Source organism: Enhydra lutris, unplaced genomic scaffold (assembly GCF_002288905.1).
Source record: "Enhydra lutris kenyoni isolate GAN:26980312 unplaced genomic scaffold, ASM228890v2 scaffoldscaffold9, whole genome shotgun sequence".
Lineage (NCBI taxonomy): Eukaryota > Metazoa > Chordata > Mammalia > Carnivora > Mustelidae > Enhydra > Enhydra lutris.
Window position 1 is genome coordinate 63,221,255 of NW_019154093.1, and position 12,789 is coordinate 63,234,043.

General features: G+C 35.3%; 1 protein-coding gene across 1 annotated transcript in view; it reads right to left on the reverse strand.

Annotated features, from left to right (window-relative positions):
- LOC111142998 (dihydropyrimidine dehydrogenase) overlaps nucleotides 1–12,789 on the reverse strand; it is an 828,681-nt gene that overhangs the window by 432,390 nt on the left and 383,502 nt on the right. The window lies entirely within an intron of this gene.

A 12,789-nucleotide genomic window follows, 5' to 3' on the forward strand; every position in this document is an offset into this window, starting at 1 on the left:
TCTGGTATTTATGTCTAGAAAGTACAGATCCAGGAAGAAGGGAAGCACATCCTTTCAAATATTTTAATGTGTATAAAATCCATTTAAATCCCTTTAAATGAACATAAAATTAATTTTCTAAAAATTTCTTTGTCCACACCATTATTCTTATGAATATGATATTACTCATATGATCCTAAACTTGTTCCTCTGTGTAACAGGTAAAAGCTATACTGTGAATTTGGGTCAATGGCCATTCTCTTCCCTTCACAATAAGAAATTTTATAAATAAAACAAGACAAAATCTTCTACATTTTAACCAAATTATTTGCACCTAATGTTAAGCAATTCAGTGGACCCAGAATACAGCTACATTAGCTATCAGATTCTATTTTATAAAAATCAACAAATGCACACACAACCATTGGTTCTTTGTGCATATTGCTTTGTAAAAAATTTTAAGTTATTTGCTATGTTATAATGAATCTAAATGTGTTATGGAACAAGAAAGATTTTGAGTTCCTTTAAGAAAAAAGTCTAAAGGAATATCCTTGAGTAGACACATAATCCTAATAATTGGAAGAGATCAAAGATGTAAGTTACCAAAAGGGTTCATCAAGAGAAGAAGGGCATAAAGATAGTAGCACCATCTATAATGGAGCAAACTGAGCCAGTGTTCCAGATTAAATGCTCTCTCCAGGTATTCATGTCATGAATTTTAAGTACAGCATCTTGGGACAGACTTACGGTGCTATTCTTTACTTTCATTCAAAAGAGAATATAACAACTTAAATGTATTGTAAATTTTTGGAACACAAAAGTTAGTTCTTAAATAAATTAATGAGTCAAGTTTAAAATAAAACCACCAAATGTAAAAAAAAAAAAAAATTCTGATACCTAAAACCATTTCTTCTAAACAATAATAGAGAAGTAAGACATAAAAATAAACCTTTGTAGTTTTCTATCTGAAGGATATTAGAATTTTAGAAAACTATTACAGAATTACTGTTGATTATCTGCTCCCCATAAGACTGTAGGTTCCATGAGAATAGCAATGTGTCCATGCTGCTGGCCACTGTACCACAAAGCCTACTACAATAGTTGCAGCATAGGAGACACTCAAGTCAATGCATGAGTGAATGGATAAATGAGTGAATGAATGAATGAACAGATGGGGTAATGTTATTGTGCTCAGGTTTTTATTTTAAAAATCTGATAGTGTTTATATCTCTGATGTGATTTCACCTTTCATCGAGAGTAAAATTAAATATTCATGTAATTATTTTCAATGCAGAACAGCATTTTGAGAAGATCTTTCTAATGTCTTGTCTTTAAAGGTCACATGAAAAGATACCTTTATCATTTGCTCCCCATCGCATAACAGATCATCACTACCATCTGTTGACAGTTACTTGAGTTGCAAAAAAGTCAATAGTGAGCATGGCTTATCAATTCAACCTATTACAATAATAATGGTAACTGGAACACACCACCATTCATGGTTTATATAACATGAGATAGAGCGAGTAAAAAATAATTCTCCTGTAAAAAATGACCTTATTTGTCCAAGACTTTGATATGCCTTTGTTCTACACAGAGAACTGAAATAAAGATTTTTAAATGAGAAGGAATCCAAAATTATTTCACCAGGAGATCAGAGCCCTTTTATATATGTTCCTCACTTTTTTTTTTTTTTAAACAGGAGTATCCTTGAAGGTTAGTACAGATTTCACTCTAAGCTTGAGCAAGGTAGGGATTATGCCTTAGTTATCTTTGATTTCCCATAGCAGCTATTACAGTCAAAGACATATATACTGTGAAGTTTTTGAAGCTTAAGCTTCAGGGTCTCTCACTTGCATGGTCCTCTTTTAAGGCCCTGTGCCTAAATTTGAATTTGTAATTCTTTTTCTTTTTTTTATAAAGGAGACCTCAAATTATTAATAAGCTTCAGTCCTCACAGAACTTGAATTAGCCCTTGAGCACAGTGCATTACACACACCAGGTGTCGACTAAATGCCTGCCAAATGAAAGGGAAGTTCTTTGAGTAATATGTGTTATAATTCCTTGTGACTTAAAAATGTAAATAGTGTGATTTACTCTAATATTAGAGCTCCATCACCAACTTGGTCAATAAGTAGTCAGGAGATGTTACTGTAAGTTTATTAAGTAAATCTTGCTTTTCTTAAAATATTTAGCACCAACACCGTAAGCCATCCTAGAAGCATTTATTTGTGAATTCAAAAGCACTATTCCATTCATGGGTCTTTCCATGATGTATGCATTGTATGAGTCTATGACCCAAACATTCATACATACTCATGTTTACTTTTGAAAATATGTTCTTTCCTCAATATTTGATTCGTTTATCCTTGAAGTCTTCTATGTGAATATTAACTGTTTTAATTATTTTATCATTTGTAATATCCAGCAAACCTCACTAATAATCAAACAACTCTCTGACACTGTGTTCCAAAAAAGAAGAGGATTTTTCTCTTGTATTGAAAATTATCTCAGTCCCCTTTTAAAAACTCTCTACTCAATTTTCTCCCTAATCTTTTTAGAAGACTTCAAGTTTAGCATGTCCATAGTTTCATTTTAAAAATAAGTAGAAAAAACAATGAGGTCAAGCAGTAGGTTATGATGTTATTAATATATTACAGCAAAGCTTACGTCATTCAAAATAGAGATCATTTGTTCCCACTTTAATATCCATACGTTGACTTGTCAATATCTACAAGGGATTTTTGGCAAAATAGAATATAGACAACTTATATGACTATAAAAGAAATGCTACAGTAGGTAAAAAACGCTTTCTATCAGTGGCATTAAGGAACTAATGCAAGAATGACTGTTCATTACAACTTGAACATCAAATGACTAGGATAATTTCCCTATTGGCACAGCGGGCTCTATATTTAAGTGTATGATCTATATGCATCCACCTACATATTTGTATATACATAAATTCCAAAATTTATAATAAAATAGAGATAAAGGAAGGGGGAGATAATCCATTAATTTTTTGAAACTCTGGCTCAGATTATGAATCCAAATAACACCTTTCATGATTTCAATGACTCTTGAGATATAGTAATTCCTATTATCTAACCATATTTTGTAAGCTTCAAAGTATTCAATTTAGAACTCAAATCGAGGATTCAGTGAAAAAAAATCCATATGTATTTTATGCATAATTTGTCAGAAAGAAGTTCATTTATTTAGCTGCTTCTTATGAGGAAGACTTTCAGCCTCCTCATCATTGTAACTATACTTCTATGAACTCCTCACAGCTCCCTTACATCTCTGCTGATACATTTAACTTGAAATACAATGAAAATAAATCTCAGAAGCACATCTTCTGTTCTGCCTTTATCTAGCTTGGAAGGAGTGAAAGCATAAGTGGATGAAAAATGTATATTTACATTTGCAAACCAAATAACTGCTTGCCATTTCCTACGAAGTGTTAAATGAATATTAATAGAAGGATTGTATTTTTTCTTCCTTGTTTATAAAATAACGGGAGTGAGGGGAGAGGGATTTTCTGTTACGATATGCGCACTTTTCCCACAGATTTCCATGAGGTTGCATCTTGATGGAGACTGCAGCATATGTCCCAGTGGCTCCACAGTTGAACAGAAAAAGAACTTGAAAAAGAACCCTAAAACATGCTTATTCACAGCCTATATTATTCTGCAAATGGGAGAGAAATGTGTTAAGTGATATGGTGCCTGGAATTTTATGCAGTCTTTAAAAAGAACGAAAACATCCTTAATTCATACCAAACATTCAAGATTTATGTTAATTTTCTGCTTTAATTACTACTATGTTCGAATGAGCTTATTTAAAAAACAAAGACACTCTGAGGTGGCTTTAAAACAAGAAATGGTTTTGAAATAAGAACTTTTAGTCAATTTAATGTTATGCATGAAATTATTTTTTTATATAGACTTAATTGTATTGTGACACACAAGTTCTTCAATAAGCCACAGCTTAAAATTGCAGAAACCGTCCCTCAGGGACACATCACTAGCAGATGCAGATTGCCAAGGTCAATTAAACTGATGTAGCTGTGCTGTCATATACATAGAAGAGAAACCCACGAGCATATGACAAGTATATTTCTCAGTATTTATAAAAAGATGTCAAGAATGTTATATTTTAGTACATAAATATAAATTAATTCTGCATAAACAATAAAACAATACAACAGAAATCATAATGAAGAAGGATTATTAGTATTCTTTGGAGTGCTTGCAATGCTGTAAAACAATGGGGGGGGGCTAAAAAATTTCAGCATATAATAAAATGATATCTTGAAAACATGGATGAATTCATCTATATGCTTGTTGTTTAATTTTGCATAACCTATTAGCCAATAGGACCAAAGCACAATGAAACAAAAAGGCGAGCTGAGGAAATAATCTCAGTAATTCAGAGCTGAAAGCAAAATCTCACCAAGAGCAAATGAATTCTAATTACAGGGCCAGGATATCAGAGTTCTGCTTCAATAAAATAACCTGGGGTAAGGAAGGGAAAGGCCCAGAGAATGTCTTCTACTCACAATATCAAGTCTGCGTGCATGAGCTTTTCTTCATGTCTCCCTTCTGCCTAAGTATTTGAATCAGTATGCAGTCCATTCACAGACACAATGGAACCCACAGTGAAGATTCATCATTGTCCTTCTGTAAACCCCTCAAATGTTAACGTTGATTCTGCACCTTCTCACTCCACCGGGACCTCAAACATCTCTGACTCTCTTTAGAATACTGTACTTCCCATATTTCCGCTCTCATCTATTTTGAAAAACTTTAGTTTTGGCATGGTTCTCTTTTCTCATTCTAACCTCCCCTTTACCTAATTTTAGAGTCATCTCCCCTGACTGCCTACCTTCTTCCCCACCCAATTATTCCTTCCAGGCTGTCCCTCTAATGGAAATAGGATCTTCAATGGTCCCTAAATTCTGTGACCTCAGTCCTCCTCCCTTCTGCCTTCCGGTAGCATCTGATACTTATATCACATTCATTTTGATCTCTTTCTTTGATTTGCACAATGCTACTCTATTCAGGCTCTCCTCATCTTTAAACTGTCCGTCTTGAGCTTGGGCTCCTCCTCATCTCATTCTTCTTCTCTGATTGAGTCATGTGTTTTTAATATCATCTCTACGAAAATGACTTCAGTCACAACCTCAAGTTCTTTTTTTCTGGTTCTTTTAGCTGCCTATTCGAGATTCCAGTGTGGACACTGCACTGTCCCTTCCAATTACTACAGCCAAAACCCAGCTTACAAGCTTCTCCATTGGGCTTTCACCATTTCATGATTGATACTAGTAAGCTTGCTCTTTCATACATATCTTTTACTCATTGTGAGAGCCATTTATACCTTTTCTCTTCTCCTCAAACTTTTGATCAACCAACCTCCTTTTCCTTGCCCTCACTGTAGGAGAAGGCCTTCCCTTATATTTCATAAAGAACATTGAACCCATTATATGGGAGCCCATTGTCCAAACTATAAACCTACTGGAACTGTGTCCACAATATCTTTCCTTTTTTTTTTTTTTTTTTTAGAGAGAGAGCCAGGTGTCGGGGAGAGGGGCAGAAGGAGAGGGACTGGGACAATCTTAAGCAGGCTCCATGCCCAACACAGATACAGAGCCCCACACGGGGCTCAATGTGAGGCTGGATCTCACAACCCTATGACCATGATGTGAATGGAAATCAAGAGGTTGATGATTAACTGACTGAGCCACCCAGGTGCCTTTTCTTCCTTCTTATTTCTAATAATTACAGAACTCTCCCTCTTATCAAAGGTCAGTTCCTCCACATGAGCCCTAGGATCCTCTCCTCTTACTTAGTAGGCATTTTGCTCTCTAGATTACATATTCTATTATTTGCCACTCCCTCTGAATTATTTCTCATAAGCATGTACATACATGTACAGTATTTTTTATTTTTAAACCATTCCATTTGCCTCCCAAAACCACTAAAACTCTTTTCACTAAGATGATTAATTAGCTCTACTTGCCACATCCAGTGACTCTCCTCAGTGACTACCTTATTTCAGGACCAGGCCAGGATGAGGTGAGAAAGGCACCTGAAGAATAAAACTTAAGAAGGTCCCCAGGCTCAGGACCTCAGGCTCAAGTGCAGGTAGGCACCTCACTTGTCTCACCATAACGGTGGTACTGCCTTCCTCCATTTCTCAGCAGCATTGAACAGATGACTGCTTCCTCCTCTTAAATGTTCCTTCTCTTGGCTTCAATGACACCACAGTTTCTGATTTTCCACCTACCTCCACGATCACTCTTAACCTTTTTCCTATTCTCCCTTCTCAAAGGACACAGAAATAAATCTTAAAAATCTTGGCATAATCTTTGACTCTTCTCTCCCCATTGATTTCAACCTCCAGTCAGTTACCATGTTCTGACAATTCATGCAAAGGAAACTCTCCTAGTTACCTCTTACATCTCATTTATATCTCTTCACCTAATGAAGAACATTAAGAAAAACAATGAACATTTATTGATCCCTTGTATGAGCCAGGTATGATGCTGTATATTCCCATATAATAGTCTCATTTAGAGCACAAAACAATTCTTTAAGGTAGGTATTATCATCTTAAATATCGCCAAGGGGTGGCACCGCTCTTATTCGAATCCAGTTATTTCCGACTCCAAAAACCTCCTTGCAATTGACCTTTGGTATAGGGACAAGAAGAAGCCAGGAATGGGCCAAAAAATAGTCTTCTAAAGTTTCAAAACTGGGAGCCATCAGAGTAATTTAAATGAACCAGAGGGGGTGTAGAGAGACAGTGAAGAATTCTAATCTTGACCAGCTTTACAGATTATAGCCTTTAGGTCAACTCTTCCAAAGGAAACTTTTCCTACTTTGTTAAATTAACCACAACCACTTTCTGTTAACCTAGCCACTATGTGACTTCATTCTAGTTGCTTTGCCTCCACCATTCCTTGAGTTTAGGGACCATATCTGCTCCTTCCCCAGCATCTAGCACAAACTGGTAAGAGAGGAACTCGATGAAAAATGTAATAGTTGTCCATTCCATTTATTCAGCACTCACATTGTCCTGTCTTGATTATTTTTCTTGTAGATCATATTTCCACAATTACAGACAGCTCACTGCAGAGAGGAAATCCAAATATTTTCCTTTTTTTTTTTTTAAAAAAGTTTCTAAAAAAAAACTTCTTTAGTGATGAACACACTGACTAGGAAACAATAGGCACTTGGTTATTTCTTTTGATTGATTTAACTATTCAATTTCCCTACTGCTATGGTTAAATAATATTCAGTTTATATATGCTTGTAGAATTCAGGCAGTGGGAAAGTACTGATTTAATATTCCTCCCCTCCATGCATAGACTAAGCTTAGGCTCCCCAAGTTGAATTAAAAAAAAAAAAAAAAAAAAAAGGATGTCAATAATAGCCTGTAGCAACTCCTTTTGTTTTACTTGTATTCTACAGGGAGTCCTATTCTCATTTCCTAAACTGACCAACTAATCAATTAAGAATTAAAATTGTCCAAGCACTTCACCTTGATTTGCTTATTTCTCTGCAATAATTTCATCTATTTAAAACCCTAAACTCCTTGAAGATTTGATTTCATTTTATCTGGGAGAGATCTCCACAAGGAGGTCAGTGTCCTTGAAGGAAATATATGGGGATTGTTTTCAAATTCTCTGTTGGATTCCCAAATGCTGTACTTTGATTTGCTTATTTATATTCAATGATACCATCTACTTAAGATTACAAACTCCTGGAAGGACCAGATCATCCTTTAATCTGATTTGGACCATAATCATCATAATTCTATGCACATTTGGGTGCTTAATACTTCTCGATAATTAGGAGTCAGTGGAAAAAAGTAGGCTACTGAAATATTTTATATATACTTCCCAGTGAAAGAACCTTTTAAAATGCTGAATGATACCATCAAGTGATATAAATAATTAAAAGAAAGGGATTAAGAAAAATGTTTAATATAAAATCCCCATTTGCTGCATTTAAAGCATAAATAAAAACAAACACAAAGCCAGTAGTAAATTATACTACTGGTGAAAACAATATTATTAAAATATAAGTGAATACTGAAAAATATTTAATTAACAAAATAAATCAAATGGAAAAGATTCCCTAAATAGAGCTTTAAAAGTAAGTCTATGTGTGTTTGACTGCCATGACTAATTATGTATCCATGTAATGTGTGTTCAATTTGGGCTTATTTAAATAGCAGAAATGCTCATTAGCCGCAGTATATCTGTGAAGCTTCAGTAAACAGTTTAATGGTTTTTATGTTTAACCAATTTCATAAGTTCCTGTAATTTTAGCTTTAGCAGCTCATTAATGTTATTTTTTGATATCCATCTTACGACTTTTTTTCCCTTGTCAATTGGCTGTAGGCATACTTCAATGCAAACTTAAAACATACAGTAGAATATATTTTAAACAATTTTAATACATAACTAAATGCATAATTCAAAAATACAACTTCTTTACATAGAACATGAGTGGTATTACCATGCAGTCAAGAAGTATCTTTGGTATTGGCGAAGGTTATGCATTCACAATGATAATAATGACAAACATTTATTGAGAATGCCTTCATGAACACGTGGCTGGCTCTGACCTAGGCAATATATATGGTTTCTTTGAAGCCTCACAGAATAGATGTTATTTCAGTTTTATAGTTGAGGAAACGGAGAGTGAGGTAAGTGACCCAAGTCACAGTATTAGGGTTTGAACCTAACTACAAATTAGCTACAGATGTACCAACTAGAAAAGCCTGGAGGTCTTCAGGGGCATTTGGAGATAGGTATACACCTAGAACTCAGGCGAGCTCTGTACCTTGGGATTAATATAGTCACAATGATGGATAAAGTTAATCAAAAACATAAATCCAGGTAAGAGTCAACCAGTTAGTTTTCAAAGTGGCAGCAAGCACAACCTGAATTAAAGCCAGAGGGGGAATCGTCAGCATTTTGTGAGACTCAAGGCATTTCTGAGCCACAAAAACCAAGAAGGATAATTTCAAGACGTAAAATACAAGAGAAATGTACGGTAGGTAACTAAGTTTGGTGATTGGAAGGTCAGTGAGCAGTAAAAAGATGAAATTTGAGGTAAATGATGAAAACAAAAGGCAGTTAAAGGGGTTAAGGACAGAGGATCTGGCAAAGACAGCAAGGCGGTACACACAGGATACTCTTTCCGGAGTTTAATCATGATTGCATAGGAAAAAATTAAGGTCCTAGCTTGCATTCACCCATTCAATGAGCAACTGTTTTACTGTCTACCGTGTACTAAATCCTGCTGTAGGTACTACAGTAAACTGTAATAAGGGATCTGTCCTTGTGGGGTATACATTTCAGCTGGCAGAAGATAGGAGACAGAAAGCAAACAAGTGAACTGTATGATAGTGAAGATGGTTATGAAGAGGACTGATGGAAGAGGGTGTTATATTGAAGGGGGTAACAAGGGGGAGAGGTGCTTTAGATCTAGGGAGATGGAGGGTCATGGAGGGCTCTTTAATGAGATGACATCTGAGCTATAACAGGAAGGCTAAGAATAGGCCAGCGTGTGAAGATCATTGCAGGCAGAGGGAAGCACTGTGGAAGCATTAGGGTGAGGCGAGCAGGAGGAAGGGAGGCCTTATGCAGATGAAAGAAAGGAAGCAAGCTAAGAGGTGAGGGGGGTCTGAGGGAGAAGTAGGGGCTTCATCAAAGAGGGCTTTATAAGCTCTGAGAAGAACTATATTCTAAATAAAGTAGGAAACCACTGCAGGGTTTGGAATAGGTGAGTGAAATGGTATAATTTCTGTTTGATATTGGTAGGATTATACAGAAGCAAGTGAAAAAGCAAGATGACCAGTTAGGAGGCTATCTTTTTAATGCAAGTGAGAGTGTCCAGCATCTGATGATTCCCTCAACAGAAGGAAGACTTGCTGGCCTTGACATAAATAGCACTTTCATATGCTTTTGTCTTTACTATGGATTTTCTGTAGGGACATTCTGAATAAAGCAGTCATTTCATTCTATTCTGGTCCTTCCCAACGTGGTCATCCTAATATTCATCCATCTCTTCATTTATTCATCCATTCATCCATTTGTTCAGTGAACACTTGGGACTGTGCTGGGTACTTTGGATTAAAATATGAATAAACTACCCTACAGTCCTGTTGCCAATATAATTTAGGATATTTAAGATACACAGAGAGAAGTAGGAGAAGAGCAGGAGCCAAAATGGACACACATATTTCTATCTTCCCTCTGCGTATGAGGGAAATATATTTAATCAGCATGCCCCTTTAGACTTCTAGTATCCACCAACTTTTGAATAAAATTCAGACACCTTAGCCTAACATTAAAACCAAGTTGTAAGTTAGCAACGATATATTCTTCCGCCTTTACAGCATCTCATTATGATCTGGCCAAAGTGACTATTCTGTGTACATATCTACCTCTTCACTGTGCTAAAATGTGCTTTCCCTATTTCTGCTCTCTTAAGTCCTCCCCAATCCTCATCTCTACAAATGCCATTGCTTCCATAAAACCTTCTTTGATTCTTAGAGCTGAAAGTCATCTCTCCACCTTGAATGTTACACTAACAGGTTATCTATTTCTCCTTGTGTCACTATCTATCTAATGGCATTTTTATTTAGGTATATTTTTCTCTCTCTATTAGACTGAAAGCTCCAGTAGACAGGGACAATGTATTCATTTTTAGAGGACCTAACACAGAAACGAATATACTTAGCAAATACAGAACGAAAGAATGGGAAATAAGGTCCCACAAGTATGTAGGAGGGGATATTAAAAGGATATCAAAATTAAAGTGAGGTATTTGGTTTCAATCCCACCATGGGCAAAGGGGGGTAATTTTAGATTCTAACATATGAGAATAATGTCTCAATACTAAGGAGGTAGAAGTTCATATGGTAGCAGTGTACAAATATAGGGGGAAATACGGGGACATGTTAAATCAAGTGATTTGTCAATACACTTTTCAGAGGACTTGGAAAATCACTGGATATTTGTCAAGCATATAGTGCATAATATGCTTGACACTTTCATTCATTCATATATAAGAATAAATGGCTAGTAAATAAAGGTCCTTTGAAAACACTTTAGAGAGATTCATAATTACAAAATATAAGTATGGCTAACATGAAAAAAAGGTTGGCATTAGTCTGTATAAATGTTGGGTGGGACCTCTGAATGGATATTAATATTAATGCTGGCTTTCTCCTCCAGCAAAGCCAGCGCATTTGAGACACCTAATAAATTACATATATATATTCCATTTGAATTGAGTAGCTTCCATATTTGGAAGATAGATATTAAATATGATCCAATGTAATTTTCTAATTGATACAATTAAAACTTACACTTCTGCAGGTCAATGACTTACCTAACCAAAGACTACCTTAAATTAGGTATATTGTTATTTTTATTTTGTGCTGTTAGCCAAAAATACAAATGCAAAGTAACTAACAACAAAACAATCTGCAAAACAAAATACCTATTACTGAGTATATTAGTATAAAATATGCATCAATACTTTATAATTTAACTAAATTTTACATCTTGATTTCACATTGTGTAGCAGCTTAGTGTAGTTTAATACTTCACACGAGTATTAGGTTTTAGAATAAACTTTAAGTATATAATAGCTAACTAGTATTTAAAAGATAAATATAATTGGCCATGGTCAGAAAAGCCCCAGACATCTATTACATTCACTAAATGTTGAATAACGTCGTCGATGTCTTGTGATTTCTGTTCTCTGAAACAATTATGTTGTTTTTCCATTTTCTACCTTCTTTCCCCAGCAAAAGTTGTTTCATGCCACTGCTCTACCTCTTGAATGTAATCTTTGATTTGATGGAAAACTACTGATTTATCCACTGTCTCCCTGTAAGAATGCATATGATATCAACCACTAGTGAAACCTGGAAAATAAAGATAAGGGAAGGCTCTGAACAGAGCTATTCACTAGGGAAACAAACCTATTCCTATGCAGTTATTATAGGGAAGTAAAATAATTACAGAAATATCATGTTGTACTTCAAATGGATGCCTAAGGCAGTTGTAAGTGATGTGATTTTGATTCCAAACCACTGTAACACTGTTATCGGTCTGACCTCCTTCCCCATCACCTCCACCCTTTTAAAATAATTCCAAAGAAAAATTCTGCAAAGATTCCATTATTTTGGTTGGTTATTCTGCAGAAATGCCAGTACTTGCATAGATTCCACCACTTTATCCTCACTTCCAGCCATTAAAGTATCTGATAATTAGGGCAATTTTAAAGAAAACATGTACAGTTCTACCTTTTGGTTCCTAAGAACGGTTCTTGCCCAAAATATAGTTGAAAGCAAGACAGTGTACAGGGAATATTAAAAAGAGTTCATTCTCATGATGGGATCAAATATTACAAAGGAGATATTAATGTGTTATCATTAGGCTTTATAAAATGAAATGGTAGTGTAAAGAACCACACATAGCAGTAAGAGAGCAAAGGTACAGAATCATGGAATAAAAGAGGCTTGCCACCGTATCTTCCTTAAGATATTTACCATCTGAAAAGCAGCAGTAACAAATTGACTTTTCCCCTTCATAATGTGGTAGGTGAGATATTTCTGGAATTCCAGAAGAAATGCCACATACCCTCTCTTATACTTTTAAGAGGGTGTTATCCAACTGAAGGCTATGATAGCTTTCATTCTTCAAGTCAATCGATGAAAAGCCCTGTTCTAGGTTCTGGGTTGTGACAGTGAAAAAACAAGACAAATGATATATAATAA